The following is a 19,120-nucleotide window of genomic DNA, read 5'->3' on the forward strand; positions in this document are numbered from 1 at the left end:
AGGATGTTCCATTGCATCAGAAAACGGACAGTGATTTGATTACTTTCTAATGCCACAGATGCAGATTACATGTAGTTATTGAGAATCCTTTCGAATTCAGTGGCTTAATCATGAATGTCTAAGTATTGTTGACATTAGGATGATACATGTAAATTAAAGTTACATTTGTTTAGCATAGACAAGCTTAACATTGTAGATGTTTCTCTTCAAAAATCATCTTAAACATTTGCATTTGGAATTGTGTTAAATAGAATGTGTGAAACACTGTATTAGTAAACTTCATCACCTTTCTACTTCCTTATAGTTTGAACTTTTCAGTTTTTGTAGTTCCCAAACAGTTGCTCAATTTAGAGCAAATTAATTTAACACCTGCCAAAAAAAGGCTGCTGTTGGCTTATCAGTTGTCTTTAAATTCAAATGCTCATGTGACTTTTATCACATCAAAAAATATTTCATTAATGATTCACCTTTAGCTCTGAAAATTACCGCGTTTAGTAATTATAGTGGGCTTATAAAAACATGCAACTCTTTTTGATAGTTATTTGAGAATTTTGGTGAAAAATATTTAGCTGAGGGCAGTATATAACTTATAAACCAATATATTGATATTTTTAAAACATTTTTACATATAAGTAAACTGCCATCTTTGAGCATAACTACATTTAAAAATAAAGCTGCATATTTTTAAATCAAGTGTTTAACAAGAATTTATATTTTTTATTTTTTAAAATTAAAAATAATTTATATTTCCTCTGTTGCATGAGGATTCTCATCTGTCCTTATAATGGTTAGAGATTTTATTTGTGTGGAATGAAGTGAGACTTGTAGTCATGGTTCTAGTGTTTCAGTTTGCCAAGTCTGTTTACTGCAGTGAAATTCATCAAATGTTTCAGTGTGGTTTTCTGTAGCCTATCATTTACTGGCTATTTTTTTATGTACACCTTTAGGATTTTCTGCCTACTCTATCCAGTTGTCCAAATGATATCCTACATTTTACAAATGCCCTTTCAGTTTCTATTTTCTTTTTCCATTAAATTGCCCTCATGTCCTAATGTGCAGTTTGTAAGTGTGTGTGTGTGTCTGTGTGTGTGAGAATTTGATTTTCAAGAGTGCTAGACTTCCAATTTGAGAGATTAAATAATTTAATTCAGGCAAACATTTTTCATTGGAATTTCACAGTTCATTGTAATGAAAATGTTAATCCTGGATGACCTTTGACATACAGTAATGAATCTTGGATATTAATGAATTTGTTAGTAGCATCTTGATGTGTGTTTTAATGAGTTATTTTCAAAGTTGTGCATTAAACCAAAGTTGGCATACTGGAAGTGTTTATATCAAGTTCCATTTGGCTACTGATGGACAAAAAATAGAAATGCCTTCCTATGGAGAGTATTTTTCCTTTAAAAAATTAAAAAGGTTAATTATTTTGACTATTCGGTTTTAAACTTTTTATTCAACAAATACCAAGTCCCTGCTGTATATATGGGTTTGGAATACATTAGTGATCAAAACACACCCTCTATCCCTGCCCTTGAAGAGTTTACACTCCAGTAGAGGAAACAGAATTTACGTTAACAATTATAAATTGTGATACATGCTGTGGAAAGTGAGGTGCATGTGATAATGGTTATCAAACATTATGCTCCCCAAAATTTCCATCACCTTGCAGTTGAATGAGGCCTATATAACTAGTTTATTCTAATGTAATACAGAAAGTAGTGTGACACTCCACTTTCTGTAAAGGCAATGAAAAAAATTTACCATCCAGTTTCTCTCTTCCCCTACTGCTGTGATTAAGGATTTTGCATGTTCTAGATGGTGCAGCTTTGTCAGCCTGGGTCTTGAGTGATACTGGAGCAGAACTCCCTCAAATTCTTCCTTCCGCCACGCTAAACTTGTTAGATATTAGCATAAATAAGAAATAAACCATTTAGACTGATACTTTGGGACAATTTTTTATCACAGTGTAAGTTATATCCTGACTAAAACAGTGCTTTGGAAAGACCAGGGAAGGGTTTCTTGAGCTACAAGAGGGAGTTAAGAATGAAGCAAAATGAAATATGGCATCTTTAAATGACATGATGCAATAAACTCTAAATTGCAAGTTATTCAGTAGTTACTGAGCACCAGATATGTGTCAGACACTGTTCTAGATGCTTGGGATACAAGTGGGTGAACAGCAGGACCTTGCCTTCATGGAGCTTACACACTAGCAAGGGAAAATAGTCAACATACTATATGTAAGGTAATGCGTGCTATAGCAGAAATGAAAGGTAAGGGAGCTCAGGATTGCTGGGTGGAGAGATTTCAGTGTTGAATGGGGTGGTCCAGAACAGGCCTCACTGGGAAGGTAAGATTTGAAGACTGCTGACTAACAGTGGCATTAGGATTTTCCTTCATTCTTTCAACCAGCGAGATGCACTCAGAACCCTCTATACAATTTTATTCTCACTTTATACAACTCTGTACATTAGTTCTGAGTTTTTAAGATTATTATTGGCATATCTAGGGAGAATTTTTAGGAATACCACCCAAAATAGTCGCAATGTTCTAAAACCATTTTGTTTTCTAAATTGGTTTGGCAAACTCTATACAAACAGTCTGTTCCTTTTCATTCTCCAAGTTGAGTTTTTAAATTTAAATTTTTCTTATACTCTTTGTGTATTTTGACAATACTTACCTCTTTTCAGAAGACATTAAAGTTCTGTTATGGCCTTAAAACATTTCTGTAAAGCTGAAAGGAAGTATCATTTATGATTTATTGATGGGAAACAGTTACAAATTTTGAGTTACTTGACAAACAGAAGGGATGAAATTTATGGCCTAGTGTTGTGTTTTCATTCTTAACCCATAAGCAAAAATCTCTGGAAAAGTACCAATATCTAGTAAAAGAAATATTTTTTCACAAAAATTATTTTCTATTTTCCCCTCACCTCTTACCTCATCTCACCTCAAAGTTCAAGAAGCTTAACTTTGTGATCAAAGGAAAATAGTATAATTGAATATTTGATACTATAGAAATTCGCAACTATATAAGGGCATTATTAACCTTTTGCTAGTGATCAGTTTCCTATCAGGGCAGCCACATAAAATTAGGCATGACACCTTAAAAGAAAATGTTGACTCTTAACTTTTCCTCCTTTAATGCTTAATTTTAAAATAGATTTAAGCAACTTTAAAGACATTTTCCTGAGCAACTGCATTTTGTTTTCATTCTGAATTTAATGAGGCGCTTTTTTTCTTTAACATTTTACTTTGCTTTAGAAAGGATTTAAGGCAGCTGAATGTGCTTCCCAGTGTGAGAAAAATTGTCATGTAAATTTAGAAAAAAGTATTGTATATGTCCCTTGATTTTGGCTTAAGAGTTAGAATTTACTTAGAATGTTTCCTGACCCAACCTCATTGGAATTTGAAAGTACATTCCAATAGTATTGTGAGCTGCTCCTTTAAACATTGGTAAGTAGGCTTCAAAGATAATTTTCAAGGAAATAAGCCATGCTTTTACTGTAGGGTTTATTAATCTGAAATACCTGAGAGTGAAAATAGTTATATGCTCCTATCTAATAATATAAACAGTTAAATGTGACCTGTAAATATTGTGAAATTTAGCAAAAATATAACCTGTAAAAATAATCTCTAGTAAGCTAATATTCTCTCAGTAATAAAACTTAGAGAGCTAAAGTAGCCCAATTAACTGACATTAGAACAGATCGTGATATGTGGAAGAACTATTAGTGAATTATAGTCATGTTTATACTTCTCTTTTCAATTATAATCATGTCTTTGAAATGAGATCTCATTTTCCAGTCCTTATTACCTATAAGGAAGAGAAATGTATGTAAATTTCACAAATGCATACGAAAATTACCAAACTTCTTAAGTGTTATTCGGTATTTCTGCAGAGATATCATTAACAGGAAAGCCCAATATTTTACATGGTTATCTTTAACAATGGAAGTACAGTGGTTGTTTAATTAATTAGCTAATACTTCATTTACTGTGTATAGTCATAATTCATAAGAATAATACATAGGTCTTTTAGGATTATTAGTACTGTATATTAAATAAATGCTTGAAAGGGAAAATACCTTTTAGTGTTTGGTAAAAGAGTAGGCATAAGGTAAATTTTCCCTTCTGTTAGACTCAGCAGAACTATTCAATGTGTTTAGCTGTCCTTGGAGAAGACTGAGCCATTGTTGCTGTAAAAATCCAATAGGGTTAAAACAAAAATATCACTTTGAACATGATTTACTTGGCTAGGAGATACTTGAAAGCTTTAAGCAACTCAAATCTTTCTCTAGAAAATTAAACACAATTCTACCTCAGAAAACTTGAAGACATTGACAATTCATAGGAATTCTGTGATAAGTCAGCTCACCTACCTAAAGACCAAAGTGAAGGCGCACAGCAAGAAAGGAAGCTGAAGTAAGGAGAGAAAAGAAAACAGAAGGAAAAGCATGGTAAGAGCCCAAATTAACTCTGACTACTGGGGGCTGCTACAGGGGATGGGAAGAGAATAGCATTGTTCTGAGCCCACAGTGTGTGCCATGCTGCAGTAGTCAGTTCACAGGCTTGACCCATCGTTCAATGATTTTATCTCATTTTATACACAAAGACTGAAAGGGAACTTAAATCATCCAGGTGTCTCTCACAACTAGTAAATAGAGAAGTGGATTTGAACCCACAGCAGTCTTATTTCTACCATATTATGCATACTACCTCTTAAACAGAATCAAGTTTACAAAGCAAACAAAAAAGTCTGGCCAGGTTTGGTGTCTCACACCTGTAATCACAGCACTTTGGGAGGCTGAGACAGGAGGATTGCTTGAGCCCAGGAGTTCGAGACTAGCCTGAGGAACATAGCAAGACCTTGTCTCTACAAAAAAGTTAAAAAATTATCCAGGCATGGTGGTGCATGCATATAGTCCCAGCTACTTGGGAGACTGAGCTGGGAGGATTGTTTGAGTCCGGGAGGTTGAGGCTACAGTGAGCCATGATCTGTGCCTTGCACTCCAGCCTGGGTGATGGGGTGAGACCTCATCTCTTGAAAACAAGTCTAAAATAACTCACAGGTAATGGAGTCATGACAATTTTTTTTTTTTTGTTTACTGATGCAAGAAAAGCAAGCTAACACAAGGCATAAATCCTGCAAAATGAACAGCAAAGAAGATAAATATTTAACAATTGTTCAAGCTACAAATGAGAAAATTATGTATCTTGCAACATTCTTGACAGGTAAGATGATAAGATGTTGGTATATATTTTTATATCAAAACCCAGAATTACAGTTCTTTGATTTGCTAGTTTGGTATAAAATCCATTAAATAAACTTGTGCCTTATTTTTGCTTGAACTAGAATGCCCAGACTGTTTAAAGTGATTGGTTCTCAGTTAAATAGGCCAACCGGCCACCTAACAAGTATTTATTGCATGCCTGCTGTGTCAAGTTGGAATACAATAGTGGAATACAATAGTGGAGAAGTGAGAAAAGGCCATAGATTTTACATTTTAGAGTGGGAAAACAGATTTTATACAGAGAGATGAGCAAGTGTGATGGCTTGATGTAGGAACAAACTTGGTCACTTAGGAAGCATAAGAAGAGAAAGGCTAGAGCAGAGTAAGTGATGGGAGATTGATGTAAGATAAATTTTGGAGAAGTAGGCAGGAGAACTTCTGGTTTCAGCCAAGGTGGAATAAAACCACTAAATTCTGTCCCCTACTGATGACAACCATCAATAAACTTTTTCTACACTGTTTTATTCAAACTCATTAGTTTATCTTATTCTTTGAATAGATCTTTTACCCCGGCCTGATTTTGTGACATCATCGATGAGTCATTTGGAAAATACAGGTTCACTGAGTTTTGTAGATTTTCCAATGTTGATACATTTCATTATGCAATGCAGAAAAACAAATCACATTTTAAAAAATATCACAACACTTTTTTAAAGCTGACAAGAATAGTCTTTAAATATTTGGAAGAAGGCAGATTATGAAAGAGAGTCAAAACTTGGAAAAGCAACCTATATTAGGGATGTTTCTTTTCTTCTATTGTCTTAACAGCTTCGCCCCAAGGGTGGGCCCCACTTGTGGAGCTGCACAACCACGGTGACGTGAGCAGCTCACACTGAGATAAATCAAGCTTTTTGGCCAGAGGAACCAGAAAAAGAGTCTCCTGTGGGCCAGTGGCCATGGAGTATGAGGGTGGGGGGAGGGTTGGGGAAATCCTGAAGACAAGAGAGCTGGAAAAGGGAATCCTCTAATTCTGAGTTTGAACTTCTACAAGTCCTGGGCTCACTCCTGAGCTTGCATGCACAGGACAGACCAAAGAAGCATAGCAAAGGCTTTGAAAATGAAACAGATTGGAATTATCACTCATAAATGATGAGACAAAACTTGCAGCCTGAGCCTAATCGAGTGGACTGCCTGAATCAATTGATCAATCATCAAACATTTTCAGAAAATTTTAACAGGATCCAGAGTCTATGCAACACAGTATCCAACATTACTTAACTAGGAAGAACCGGAAAAATGTGACAAATTCCCAGGGAAAAAGTCAATCGAGATGGTAACCACAAAATAACCCAGATGTTGGAATTATCAGATGTAAAAACAGCTATTGTAATTATGTTTCATGAGATAAAGATAAACACACTTGGAATGAATGGAAAGGCAGAAGTTCTCAGCAAGGACACAGAAATTATAAAAGGAACCACGTGGGAATTTTACAACTAAAAGGTACAATATCTGAAATAACACACTAGATGGGGAATAGAAGAATGGAAATGACAGAAGAGTCAGCAAACTTGAAGATAACTTTATAAATATCCAATTCTAATCATGGTTTTAGAGTCTTAAATGTGGATGAAGCTTCGAAAAGTGAAATATATCTGATTGTAATAAGCCTCAGGGAGCCTGAATAAAATACTAATCCAAGTGTATCTATGTGGCTCCCACAGATACATTTGAAGAAGTTCCTGTTGTTTGTCAATTACATTAAGTAAAGGAATTAGCATTATCACAGGTCCAAACATGGTGATTATGAGAATTTGCTGTTACAGTGTTACACAGGCTTAATACGTCAAAACAGCCCAAGGTGATGTATGCGTTGACAAAGTTTTCTGCTTGGGTCCATTAAGTGTATACCTGCAGTAAAAAGCAATTTAAAATTTAGCAAAGTCATCACTAGATCACTGACAAACTCATCCTTAGAGACAGTACATGGTAATTGCTTCGCTCACCTGCTCATATTAACACTTTGATTCAGCCTAACTCTTCCGATTCAGCCTTTGCAACAGCACTGTTTCCAAATGTGACGTTATTACAGAGATGTCATACAAAAATTGACCTATCATGTAGGCACAATGCATGCTTTTCAATATTACAGCAGAAAAAAAATGTGATATTTAATGCTGCTAGTGCCTAGGAATCTGGTATGAGAAAACATTAAGATGAGTTTGGAGGAAAACTGAGCTGGTATTATGTTTGGAGAAATGACTCCCTGATTCAGAAAGAGAATTTCAAGACTTTAGAATGCCTCCCATTGTTATATTAGAACCATATTACTTGTAAAAGGTAGTATAAATTTTTGTAATGGTGATAATTCTGGGTTTAATAGTTCAACAAGTGTTGCCATTTAATTCCCATAATATAGGAAGTACAATTATATCCATCTCATACACAAGGAGCTATGGTACAGAAAGGTTCAATAACTTGTTGAATATAGCAGATCTAGTAAATGGCAAAGTCAGGATTTAAATCTAGGTCAATTTGATTGCCAAGCCTGGGCCATTTACTACTGTGTTATATATGTTACTTCCTATAAAAACTTAACAAGAAGGTCTTTCATTTTCAAACCGAAATGGACAGAACACTGGTGTAAGCAGTGTTCTGAAGCTTTTGGTCTCAGGATTCCTTTACACTCTTAAAACTTACTGAGGATCTCAAAGGGCTTTTGTTATTGATATTTACTACATAAGAAATGAAAACTGAGACATCATCTGATTATTAAAAAAACAAGCTAATCACATGATAATATAAATAACATTGTAGCGAAAATAACCATGTATTCTAAAACAAAAATGTTAGTGATGAGGTGGTGTTTTGTTTTTTTCATTTTTCTGAATTTTTTTTTTTTTTTTTTTTTTTTTTTTTGAGACTGAGTCTTGCTCTGTCACCAGGCTGGAGCAGTGGTGCAATCTCGGTTCACTGCAACCTCCGCCTCCCGGGTTCAAGTGATTCTCCTGCCTCAGCCTCCCGAGTAGCTGGGATTACAGGTGTGTGCCACCATGTCCACCTAATTTTTGTAGTTTTAGTAGAGATGAGGTTTCACCATATTGATCACGCTGGTCTCAAACTCCTGACAGGTGATCCACCCACCTCGGCCTCCCGAAGTGCTGGGATTACAGGCACGAGCCACCACCCCCAGCAGACATACTTCATTATACAGTGCAAAAAAAGTCACATTTTAAAAATATCACCACCGAGCTCACCAGGATAGTCTTTACATATTCGGAAGCTGTCAAGTTCATGGTAGCAGGTATAAGATTTTAAAAATACTAATTTTTGCTTAAAAGCTTGAATTTTATCACTTATAACCCACAGGGGTCATGGGCCACACTTTGAGAATCACTGGCGTTAGAGGTTTGGTTGGAGAGACGCCAAGTAAGAGAACATTTCCCTAACATGCCCAAACACATTCCTTTTCAGAGTGCTGAAGGAATTTGAAAATGAGGTCTCAGAATTACCAGCAGTAATTCCTGATAAATTAAGAAAAATGGGAGAGAGTTCAGAGACAAAGACATGAGAAAAGATTGCCGTAACTCTCCAGAAGGATGGATTCTGGGTAATGAAGGCCAGTATGTTTAACACTGATTCCCAGAAAAAGACTTTAAATATATTCAGTAGCAGGTAGTTTAAGAACATTAGAAGATAATTCGGTGATTACCAGATGTCAATGAGGGCTAGGTAGGTCATTTCAAAGCCTTCTCAAATTTCATTTTTTCTTTATGATCACCTGTCACAGTGCTTTACGTGATGTACATACAAAAATGTTTGCGTAACTGTATAAAACAGTTGAATAATAACTGTATAGCATATTGCTTATATAAACTGCACAAATCTCATTTGAATAAAAACCATTTATAAAGTACTTACAGTATGCAAAATATGTTGGGCAAAGGGCAGGTCTGAGAGGCACACATGAGGAAAACTAAAACAGAACAGAGGCCTAATGGTATTTTCAAGTGTTATAAAATATGTGAAGTCTGCCTTGTGAGAGAAGGTAGCATTGGCTTGTGGAAAGAGCATAGCACAGGAAATTAGAACATCTGATTGCTCATCCTGGCTTTTCCATCAACTTAATGAATGACCCGGAGTAAGTTACTTCACTTCGAGACCTATGCTCTATATCTGCAATATTGAAAATGCTGGATAAGATAATCTCTAAAGCCCCAGAAAAAGATGGAGTTGTACTCTTTCACTCCCAGGAACATATACTGGAACTTATGAGTAGAACTTTGGAGAGACCAAGTTTGCCTCACAATGAGTAATATTCTAGTTCTGCACTGTTGTATAGTGACTCCAGTCACTAAGCTACATGTCTCTAAGGAGCACTTGAAATGTGACTGGTTCAAAGTGAGATTTGCTGTAAGTATAAATTACACATCAGATTTTGAAAACTTAGTATAAAAAGTAGAAGGCAAAATATCTTGTCAATTTTTTACATTGATTACATATTGATAATATTTTTGATATAGTGAGTTAAATTATATATATAAAATTTTTTTTTTTTTTTTTTGAGATGGGGTTTCACTCTGTCGCCCAGGCTGGGGTGTGGTGGTATGATCTAGGCTGACTATAACCTCCACCACCCAGGCTCAAGCCATCCTCCCACCTCAGCCTCTCAGGTAGCTGGGACCACAGTTGTGCACCACCACACATGGCTAATTTTTTGTATTTTTGGTAGAGATAGGGTTTCACCATGTTGCCCAGGCTGGTCTCGAACTTCTGAGCTCAAATGGTCCACCTTCCTCAGCCTCCCAGAGTGCTGGGATTACAGGCATGAGCCACCTCCTGGTCTAAATTAATATATTTTAAAAACATTTCACCTGATTTCTTTTACTTTTTAAGATATATATGGCTAATGGAACATTTAAAATTACATATATGGCTCATATTATATTTCTACTGGACAGGGTAATTCTAGCTAATAGAGTTTCCAACAAAATAATAATAACTTGAAGAAGAACCTAATTTTACTTTTCATTTTGCATTTTGAGGTACACAAGCAGAGACTGGGTCATAGTTCTGACAAGAGGACCTCACAGAAGACTCCATTTGGTGTGCATTTGATCTAAATTTGTGTTCTCAATCTGTGCTCAGATGAAAGCTTGGGCTCCAGCAGCACCCAGATTTGTCATAGGGGAAGGAGGAGGAGGACAAAGAAGTCTTTCTGTCTTCCCTTCCTCTTTCAAACCGAGAGCTGATCAGTATGTATTACTGAATAAATGAATGAGTGTACAAAATATATTTATGTATTTCAGGTAAAATGGATGAAGTTTAGGGTTCAGGCTTTGGACCAGGTCTGGCCGCTGGTTTAATTCTTGGTGCCACTGTTTACTAGCTCTATGACCTTACTTACCCCCTCTGTGCCTCAGTTTCTTCATCTGTAAATGTGGGGTTTGCATGTACAGTTTTGAATACAGTATAGTATATTTCCCTAGAAACATGGCTTGCTCCTAAACATTTGGCAATGCTATTGCATATATTAATCTTGCAAGACAAAACTACACACAAAAACAAAAAACTCTTATCTTGCCTGTAAACAGGTTGTTAAACATGTTCTCACTTCCTTCTGTCACCACCTGTTCAGCATGTTTTTGAAGGAATTCCACAGTGCTTGTGATTAAAGCAAATTTGTACACTGCCTGGACACCCTTAGCAACTTGATCTTATGGTAGAAGAACAATTTGTGGAGAATTGGAGACTTCATATTCAATAAGGACCTGTTAGGGGCAAAGTGATACAAGGTGCCTTCTCTTTACTTTTGCCTTTCCCATCCAAACATGACCCTGAACATCTGGCAGCATGAAAAGGGGAAATGCTTATCCGATACACCTGCTAGCTGACTGCCAGGATTCTAAAACTTAGGTGCAAATGGTGAGTAGTGTTTGCTTTTGTAATCTAACACTAGTTGACATCCTACTGTACTCCTCTCTGGCCAGTTCTCTTCCATTCCACAGACTTTCTTTCTTATTTATTTATTTATTTATTTATTTATTTTTGAGACAGAGTCTCATTTCGTAGCCCAAGCTGGAGTGCAGTGGCGTGATCTCGACTCACTGCAAGCGTTGCCTCTGGGCCTCAAGTGATTCTCCTGCCTCAGCCTCCCAAACACCTGGGACTCGAAGTGTGTGCCACCACACCCAGTAAATTTTTTTTAATTTTTAGTAGAGACGGGGTTTCACCATGTTGCCCTGGATGGTCTTGAACTCCTGAGCTCAGGCGATCCATTTGCCTCGCCCTCCCAAAGTGTTGGAATTACAGGCGTGAGCCACTGGGCCCGGCCTCCACAGACTTTCTTTGCCCTGCTTGGTCCAACCCTCGCACCTCTTTTATTCTCAGAAACTTCCATTGCCTTCTACTGAATAGAGAAAATTAAGGCTATCATGCAGCCTGGACTGCTTCAACATCCTGTCCTTCTTTTCTCTGTTCTCAACCAACTCTCTACCTCCCTTGACCTGCCTCCCTCTCATTTTAGAGGAAAAAAATATTTCCTTTCTTGGTTTTTTTTTTTTTTTTTTTTTACCCCCCCGAGAGGGAATTTCGCTCCTGTTGCCCAGTCTGGAGTGCAATGGCACGAGTTCGGCTCACTGCAACCTCTGCTTTCTGGGTTCAGGTGATTCTCCTGCCTCAAGCCTCCTGAGTACTTGGGATTACAGGCATGCACCACCATGCCCGGCTAATTTTTGCATTTTTAGTAGAGACAGGGTTTCACCATGTTGGTCAGGCTGCTGTTGAACTTCTGACCTCAGGTGATCCGCCCACCCCAGCCTCCCAAAGTGCTGGGATTACAGGCGTGAGCCACTGTGCCTGGCCTCCCTTCTTGTTTAAAGCTAACTTTTCTACAGTGCTCTTTCTTTCCCAGGACAAAGATTGTGTTTTATTGGATTATCTCTTTCTCTTCTTATTTTCAACATTTGACTCTCTTTTGGATCATTTCTTGGAGTTGAAAAATATTCTTAAATCTCTCCATTTTTATCAATAAACAGAGAAAAAAGAAAGCTTTCTCTATCTTGTATTCTATTTAGTTATCACTCTCCTCTTTCTCTTAAAACTCAAGTTCAAAAAGGAAAATCTACCCTTGTCTCTACTTCCTCACATCTCATTCACTAATTTTTCTATTTGTAATATCTACTATTTTAATTTAGTTACAAATGCACATATGTGAAAGAATATATGTAAAATAATATATTTAATATCAATTTGGATATATTCTATAGCCCCCTGACCCAATCATTTCCACTGACCTTTTCCTTCCCTCCACCCCAATCACCAGCTCCCATTGTAATAGGCTTGATTCTGCCATTTCCAATTAGCAAAGATCTTGCAAACCTGTGTTTTCCAGCATCCACCTCTCTATCACCTCCAGAATTTTCACTCACTTATTTTTATACTACTTCTACTTCAGCATATTTAAACCTCATAAGTCTTAAAGTCCACTGAACCTAACCCTTTTTCATTATTCATTTCCCCTCTTCTATCCTGACATATGTTCATACCCATTTCCTGGTTCATCATTATAATCACTCTCTTATAGCACATTATTAATTTCTTTGACACTGTCTTTCTCACTCATTTGCCTGGCAAATCTGAAATTGTGTATGTGCTACTGTATGCCTACACCTCAGCAGGGTGAAACAACTGTGCTTTTTGGTCTCACTGGATGTTAATCCCCAAATATCAAAAATAGACATCACCACCCCACAATAGTCTTACTTTTTCCTGATACTTTTCCTGGTACATTTACTTTCGCATTCTCTAAGATAACAATTTTATGACTTCTCACTCTTCAGACTTCCAAAACTGTGATCAGTGACTCAAACTTACATTTTATACACATCACCATGGAAATTATCACATGGAAACACTCACATCTTCTTACCACAGAATCTACTAACCTATCAGAATCAGTACCATGCTCTGTGCCTTTCTTCTTGTTACAGTCAATGAGTGATTTTACTCATTTCAAAGACCAATCTCTTCATATTGAATTCTATCTCTTCTAGTGGTTTAAAACCTTTTTAATGCAATCATTTTCTCTAATTAGCAATTCTTTTCTTTATACTTGCTCATTCTTATTACCATATAAGCTCAAGTACTTCTACCACATAAACTCCCAAATCCTTAATACACCATACAAAACCTTCCATCATCTGGCTGCTCTTATCTTTCCATTTTCATCTCCCTGTGTCCTACTTTCCAGTTTCCATACTATTTGTCAAATGATTCTTCCGCTACGTGTGTCTAGGCCTTTGGTTACATTCAGTGCACAAAAAGCATGAAAATATGACCATAATCAGGAGGAAAAAACAACCAATAATCCATTCACGATAATGCCCAGCAAACTAGGAATAGAGAGGAACTTCCTCAACTTGATAAAGAACATCTACACAAAACCTGCTACTAACATCACACTTGATGGTGAGAAACCAGATGCTTTTCTGCTAAGATCAGAAACAAGGCAAGGATGAACTCTTTCACCACTGCTTTTAAATATCATCTGGATGTCCTCGCTAATGAAATAAGAAACAAGGAAATGAAAGATGTGTAGACTGGGAAGGACGACATGAAACTGTTTTTGTTTGTAGATGACATGATTGTCTATGTAGAAAATCTGAAAGAATCATTAACAGCAATGATAACCTTCTGGAACTAATAAGTGATTTTAAGAAGGTTGCAGGACGCAAGGTTAACATACAAAGTCAATTGCTTTCCTATATACCACCAATAAACAAGTGGAATTTGAAATTAAAAACACATTACCATTTACATTAGCACCCCTGCAAAATAAAATACTCAAATATAAATCTAACAAAATATGAACAAGATCTATGTGAAGAAAACTATAAAACTTTTATGAAATAAATCAAAGAACTACAAAAATGAAGAGATATTCCATGATCATGGATAAAAAGTCTCAATATTGTCAAGATGCTAGTTATCCTCAACTTGATACACAGATTCAATGCAATCCAAATCAAAATCTCAGCAAGTTAATTTGTGGATATTGACAAAATGATTCTAAAGTTTATATGAAGAGGCAAAAAATCCAGAATAACAAACACAATGTTAAAGGAAGAGAACAAAGTTGGAAGACTGACACTACCTAACTTCGAGATTTACTGTAAATGTACAGTAATCAAGACTGTGGTATTGGTGAGAGAACAGACAAATAGACCAATGGAACAGAATAGAGAGCTCGGAAATAGCCCCACATAAATATAATTAACTAATTTTTGACAAAGGAGCAAAGACAATGCAATGGAGAAAGAACAATCTGTTCAATAAATGGTGCTGGAACAACTGGACGTCCACATACAAAAAAAAAATAAACCTAGACATAGGCCTTATATCCTTCACAAAAATTAACTCAAAATGAATCATAGACTTAAATGTAAAATGCAAAGCTATAAAACTCCTAAGATAAAACAGAGAAAAAAAACTAGGCTGGGTGAGGTGGCTCACGCCTGTAATCCCAACACTTTGGGAGGCTGAGGTGGGCAGATCACTTGAGGTCTGGAGTTCAAGACCAGCCTGGCCAACATGGTGAAACCCTGTCTCTACCAAAAATACAAAAATTAGCTGGGCATGGTGGCATGCACCTGTAGTCCCAGCTACTCAGGAGGCTGAAGCAGGAGAATCGCTTGAACCCGGGAGGGGGAGGTTGCAGTGAGCTGAGATAGAACCACCACAGTCCAGCCTGGGTGACAGAGTCAGACTCTGTCTCAAAAAAAAAAAAAAAAAATCTAGGTGACCTTGGGTATGGCGATGACTTTTTAGATACAACACCAAAGGTATACTCCATGAAAGAAATAATAAGTTGGAATTTATTATGTTAAAAACTTCCGTTATGTTTTTATATCTTCACATAAACACATAAACAGTCAAAAGAATGAAAAACAGTCAAAGAATGAAAAAACAAAGCCACAGAGTGGAGTAAAATATTTGTAAAAGACATACCTGATAAAGGACTATTTCCAAAATATATAAAGAACTACTAAGTTTCAACAATTAAAAAAGAACAACACAATTAAAAATGGGCAAAATATCTAAACAGACACTTCATCAAAGAAGATATACAAATGGCAAATAGGCATATGAAGGGATACTCAACAGCATATGTTATTGGTAAACTGCAAATTAAAATGAGATACCACTATAACCTATTAAAATGGCAAAAATAAATATCCAATGCTGGTGAGCATGTGGGGCAAAAGGAATTCTCATTCATTGCTGTTGGGAATGCAAAATGGTACACGTACATTGAAAGACAGTTTGGAAGTTTCTTATAAAACTAAACACACTCTTATCATAACCATATAATCCAGAAATTGTGCTCCTTGGTATTTACCAAAATCAGTTGCAAACTTATGTCCACACAAAACATACACATGGCCCAAATGAATTGCAAACCTATGTCAACACAAAAGCCCGCTCATGAGTCTTTACAGCAGGTTTATTCATAATTGTGAAAACTTGGAAGCAACCAGGATGTCCTTCAGTGGGTGAATGGATAAATAAACTGGGGTGCATCTAGAAAATAGAGTATTATTCAGTGCTAACAAGGAATAAGCTATCAACTCAGGAAAAGACATGGAAGAACATTAGATGCATATGACTAAGTGAAAGAAGCCAATCCAAAAAGACTACATACTGTATTACTCCAACTATATGACATTTTGAAAAAGGCAAAACTATGGAGACAGCTTAAAGATCAGTGGTTGCCAGGGATTAGGGGCGAGGAAGGGATGAATCGGTAGGGCACAGAGGATTTTCAGGGCAGTAAAATTATTCAGTATAACGCTATAATGGTAGATACATCATTACACATTTGTCCAAACCCACAGCATATATAACACCAAGAGTGAATCCTGACATAAACTAAAGACTTTGGGTCATAAGGACGTGCCAGTGTTAGTTTGTTGAGTGTAACACATTTATGACTGTGGTGTAGGCTGTTGATAGTAGTGGAGACTATGTGTTTGTGGGAGCAGGGCTATATTAATGCTTTCTGTTCAATTTTGCCATGAATCCAAAAACTCCTCTAAAAAATAAAGTCAATTATTGAAAAAAAATCAACCAATAAAAAGACACAGAAATAACAGAGATAATATTTTAAAGAATATTACATAGTTATAAATCTTAAAGGATGTAAAACAAAACATCAAAATAATGAAGAGAAAAATGGAACAGATAAAAATACAAATAGAAGTTACAGAGCTAAAAAATAAAATATCTGAAATAAAAGTACTGAATGAGGTTGAGGTTAAGAGCAATGTAGACACTGCAGATGAAAGATTAGGAAACTCAAGGGCATGGAAACAGGTGTTATCTAAAATCCAGCAGAGTGGGGAAAGACTGAAAATAAAAATGACTAGAGCTTCAGTGAGTTGTGGGACAAAATTATATAATCTAATCTACGGGATTGTTTTCACAAAAGGAGAAGAGTAGGGAGAACTGAAATAAATATTCAAGGAAGTAATAGCCATAAAACTTTCAAATGTGATAAAAATTATAAGCCCATAGATTCAAGAATAAACATAAAGAAAACCACATCAAGGTATATCACAATCAAATTGTTGAGAATCAGTGATGAAGAGAAAAACCTTAAAAAGAAGGTGGGTGGGGTGGGGGAAAGGCACCATCTTCATCTGTTTTATGATGTTATAGCTGAATACCTGAGATGGGGTATAATTTATAAAGAACAGAAATTTATTTCCTACAATTCTAGAGGCTTCCCAGCCTCTAGACCTCTTGGACTTCCCAAGGAAAAGGTGGTGGCAGGTTTGGTGTCTGGTGAGGGCCTGGTCTCTGCTTCCAAGATGTTTTCTTGAATGCTGCATCCTATTATAGAGGGGAGGAACTCTGTTTGTCACATAGCAGAGTTGCTTAAGAGAGAGAACCCAGCCAGGCGCGGTGGCTCACGCCTGTAATCCCAACACTTTGGGAGGCCGAGGCAGGTGGATCACCTGAGGCCAGGAGTTTGAGACCAGCCTGACCAATATGGTGAAACCCCGTCTCTACTAAAAAAAAATACAAAAATTAGCCAGGCATAGAGGTGTGTGCCTGTAGTCCCAGCTACTCAGGAGGCTGAGACAGGAGAATCACTTGAACCAGCAAGGTGAAGGTTGCAGTGAACCGAGATTGCACCACTGCACTCCAGCCTCTGTGACAGAGCGAGACTCTGTCTCAAAAAAAAAAAAAAAAAAAAAAAAGGGAGAAAGAGAACCCCTTTCCAGAACCCCTTTTATTAAGGCATTAAACCCACTCATGAGATCTCTTAAAGGCCCCACTCATCAATACCATTACATTGGCAATTAAATTTCAACACGAATTTTGAAAGGGACCAACACTCAAAGCATAGCAGATATCTTATAGAGAAACAAAGATAAGAAGAGCAGTTTTCTTGTTGTAAACCGTGTAGGCTACATGACAGCGGCATGATATCATTTTAGAGCTAAAGGAAAAAAGGTCAACCTAGCAATCTAAATCCAGGGAAAATATCTGTCAAAAATGAGGGGAAATGAAGACTATTTCAGAATAAAGGAAACTAAAAAATCAATTGCCAGAAAACTTGAAGGAGGAACATGATATCATATTTGGATCTACACAAAGAAGTAAAGAACACCAGACATAGTAAGATTGTAAGTAAATATAAAATAAAATTTCTCTTATTTTTTAGCCATCTTAAACGTAATTGTATTAGTCAAGATTTTCCAGAGAAACAGACCCAGCTGCATGTGGATCGATGGAGAGATAGATATAAATTTGTTTTAAGGAATTGACTCACAAAATTGTGGAAATTTGGTAAGTCCAAAATCTGCAGGGTAGGCTGGAAGACTAGAGGCTCAAGAAAGAGTGACAATTTTAGTCCAAAGGTAGAAGCTGTAATCCCAGGAGAGCCAGTGGTATAGTTCTAGTCCAAGTTTGAAGGCCTGAGAACAAGGAGGGCTGATGACATAAGTTCTAGTTCAAGGGCAGGAGATCATTGTCCCAGCTTAAAAACAGTCAGGCGGAGAGTGAATTCTCCCTTACCACTAACCCTCCTTCCTTGATTCTATTCAGTCTCCAGTGAATTGGATGAGGTGCATCCGCATTGAGGAGGTCAATCTGTTTTACTCAGTCTACCTATTCAAATGTTAATCTCTTCCAGAAACACCCCCAAAGACCATGCAGAATAATGTTTAATTAAACATCTGGACCCCCCATGGCCCAGTCAAGTTGACACACAACATTATTACAGGCAGTTTGCTGGCAGAATTCCTTCTTGCTCAGAAGAAGTCAGTCTTTGTTCTATTAAGGTCTTCATCTGATTGGATGAGGCACATCCACATTATGGTAGGTAATCTGATTACTCAAAGTCCACTGACTTAAATGTTCATCTCATCCAAAAAACACCTTCAGAGAAACATATCTAGAACAATGTTTGACCAAATATCTGGGCACTGTGGCCCAGTCAAGTTGACATGTAAAATTAGCCGTCACAATAATTGACTATTTAAAATAATAACAATGTACCATAAAATTTATAACATATGTAAAATTGAAATTTTGTAATTTAAAATTGGTAAATATGAAGCATGACAAACAATAGAAGGAAATAGAAGTATACTGTGGTAAGGTCTTTACACTATACTTGAGGTGGTATAAAATTACTTGTAGGTAGACTATGATTTGTTAAAGATGTATATTATAAATCCCAGGGCAACCACATCAAAACTAAAACAAAAAGGTGTAGCTGAACGCCAGGCATGGTAGCTCATGCCTATAATCCCAGCACTTTTGGAGGCCAAGGTGGGAAGATCAGTTGAGCCCAGGAGCTTGAGACCAGCCTG

At 36.7% G+C, this 19,120-nt stretch overlaps 1 long non-coding RNA gene across 1 annotated transcript; it reads left to right on the forward strand.

The window, feature by feature from the left end:
• The first annotated feature begins 8,191 nt into the window (after nt 1–8,191).
• On the forward strand, nt 8,192–10,530 carry LOC129524865 (uncharacterized). The gene is made up of 2 exons (XR_008668804.2): nt 8,192–9,650; nt 10,283–10,530. It is a non-coding gene; the product is annotated as an uncharacterized lncRNA (long non-coding RNA).
• The last annotated feature ends 8,590 nt before the right edge of the window (nt 10,531–19,120 follow it).

This window comes from Gorilla gorilla, chromosome 8 (assembly GCF_029281585.2).
Source record: "Gorilla gorilla gorilla isolate KB3781 chromosome 8, NHGRI_mGorGor1-v2.1_pri, whole genome shotgun sequence".
NCBI classification, from domain to species: Eukaryota; Metazoa; Chordata; class Mammalia; order Primates; family Hominidae; genus Gorilla; species Gorilla gorilla.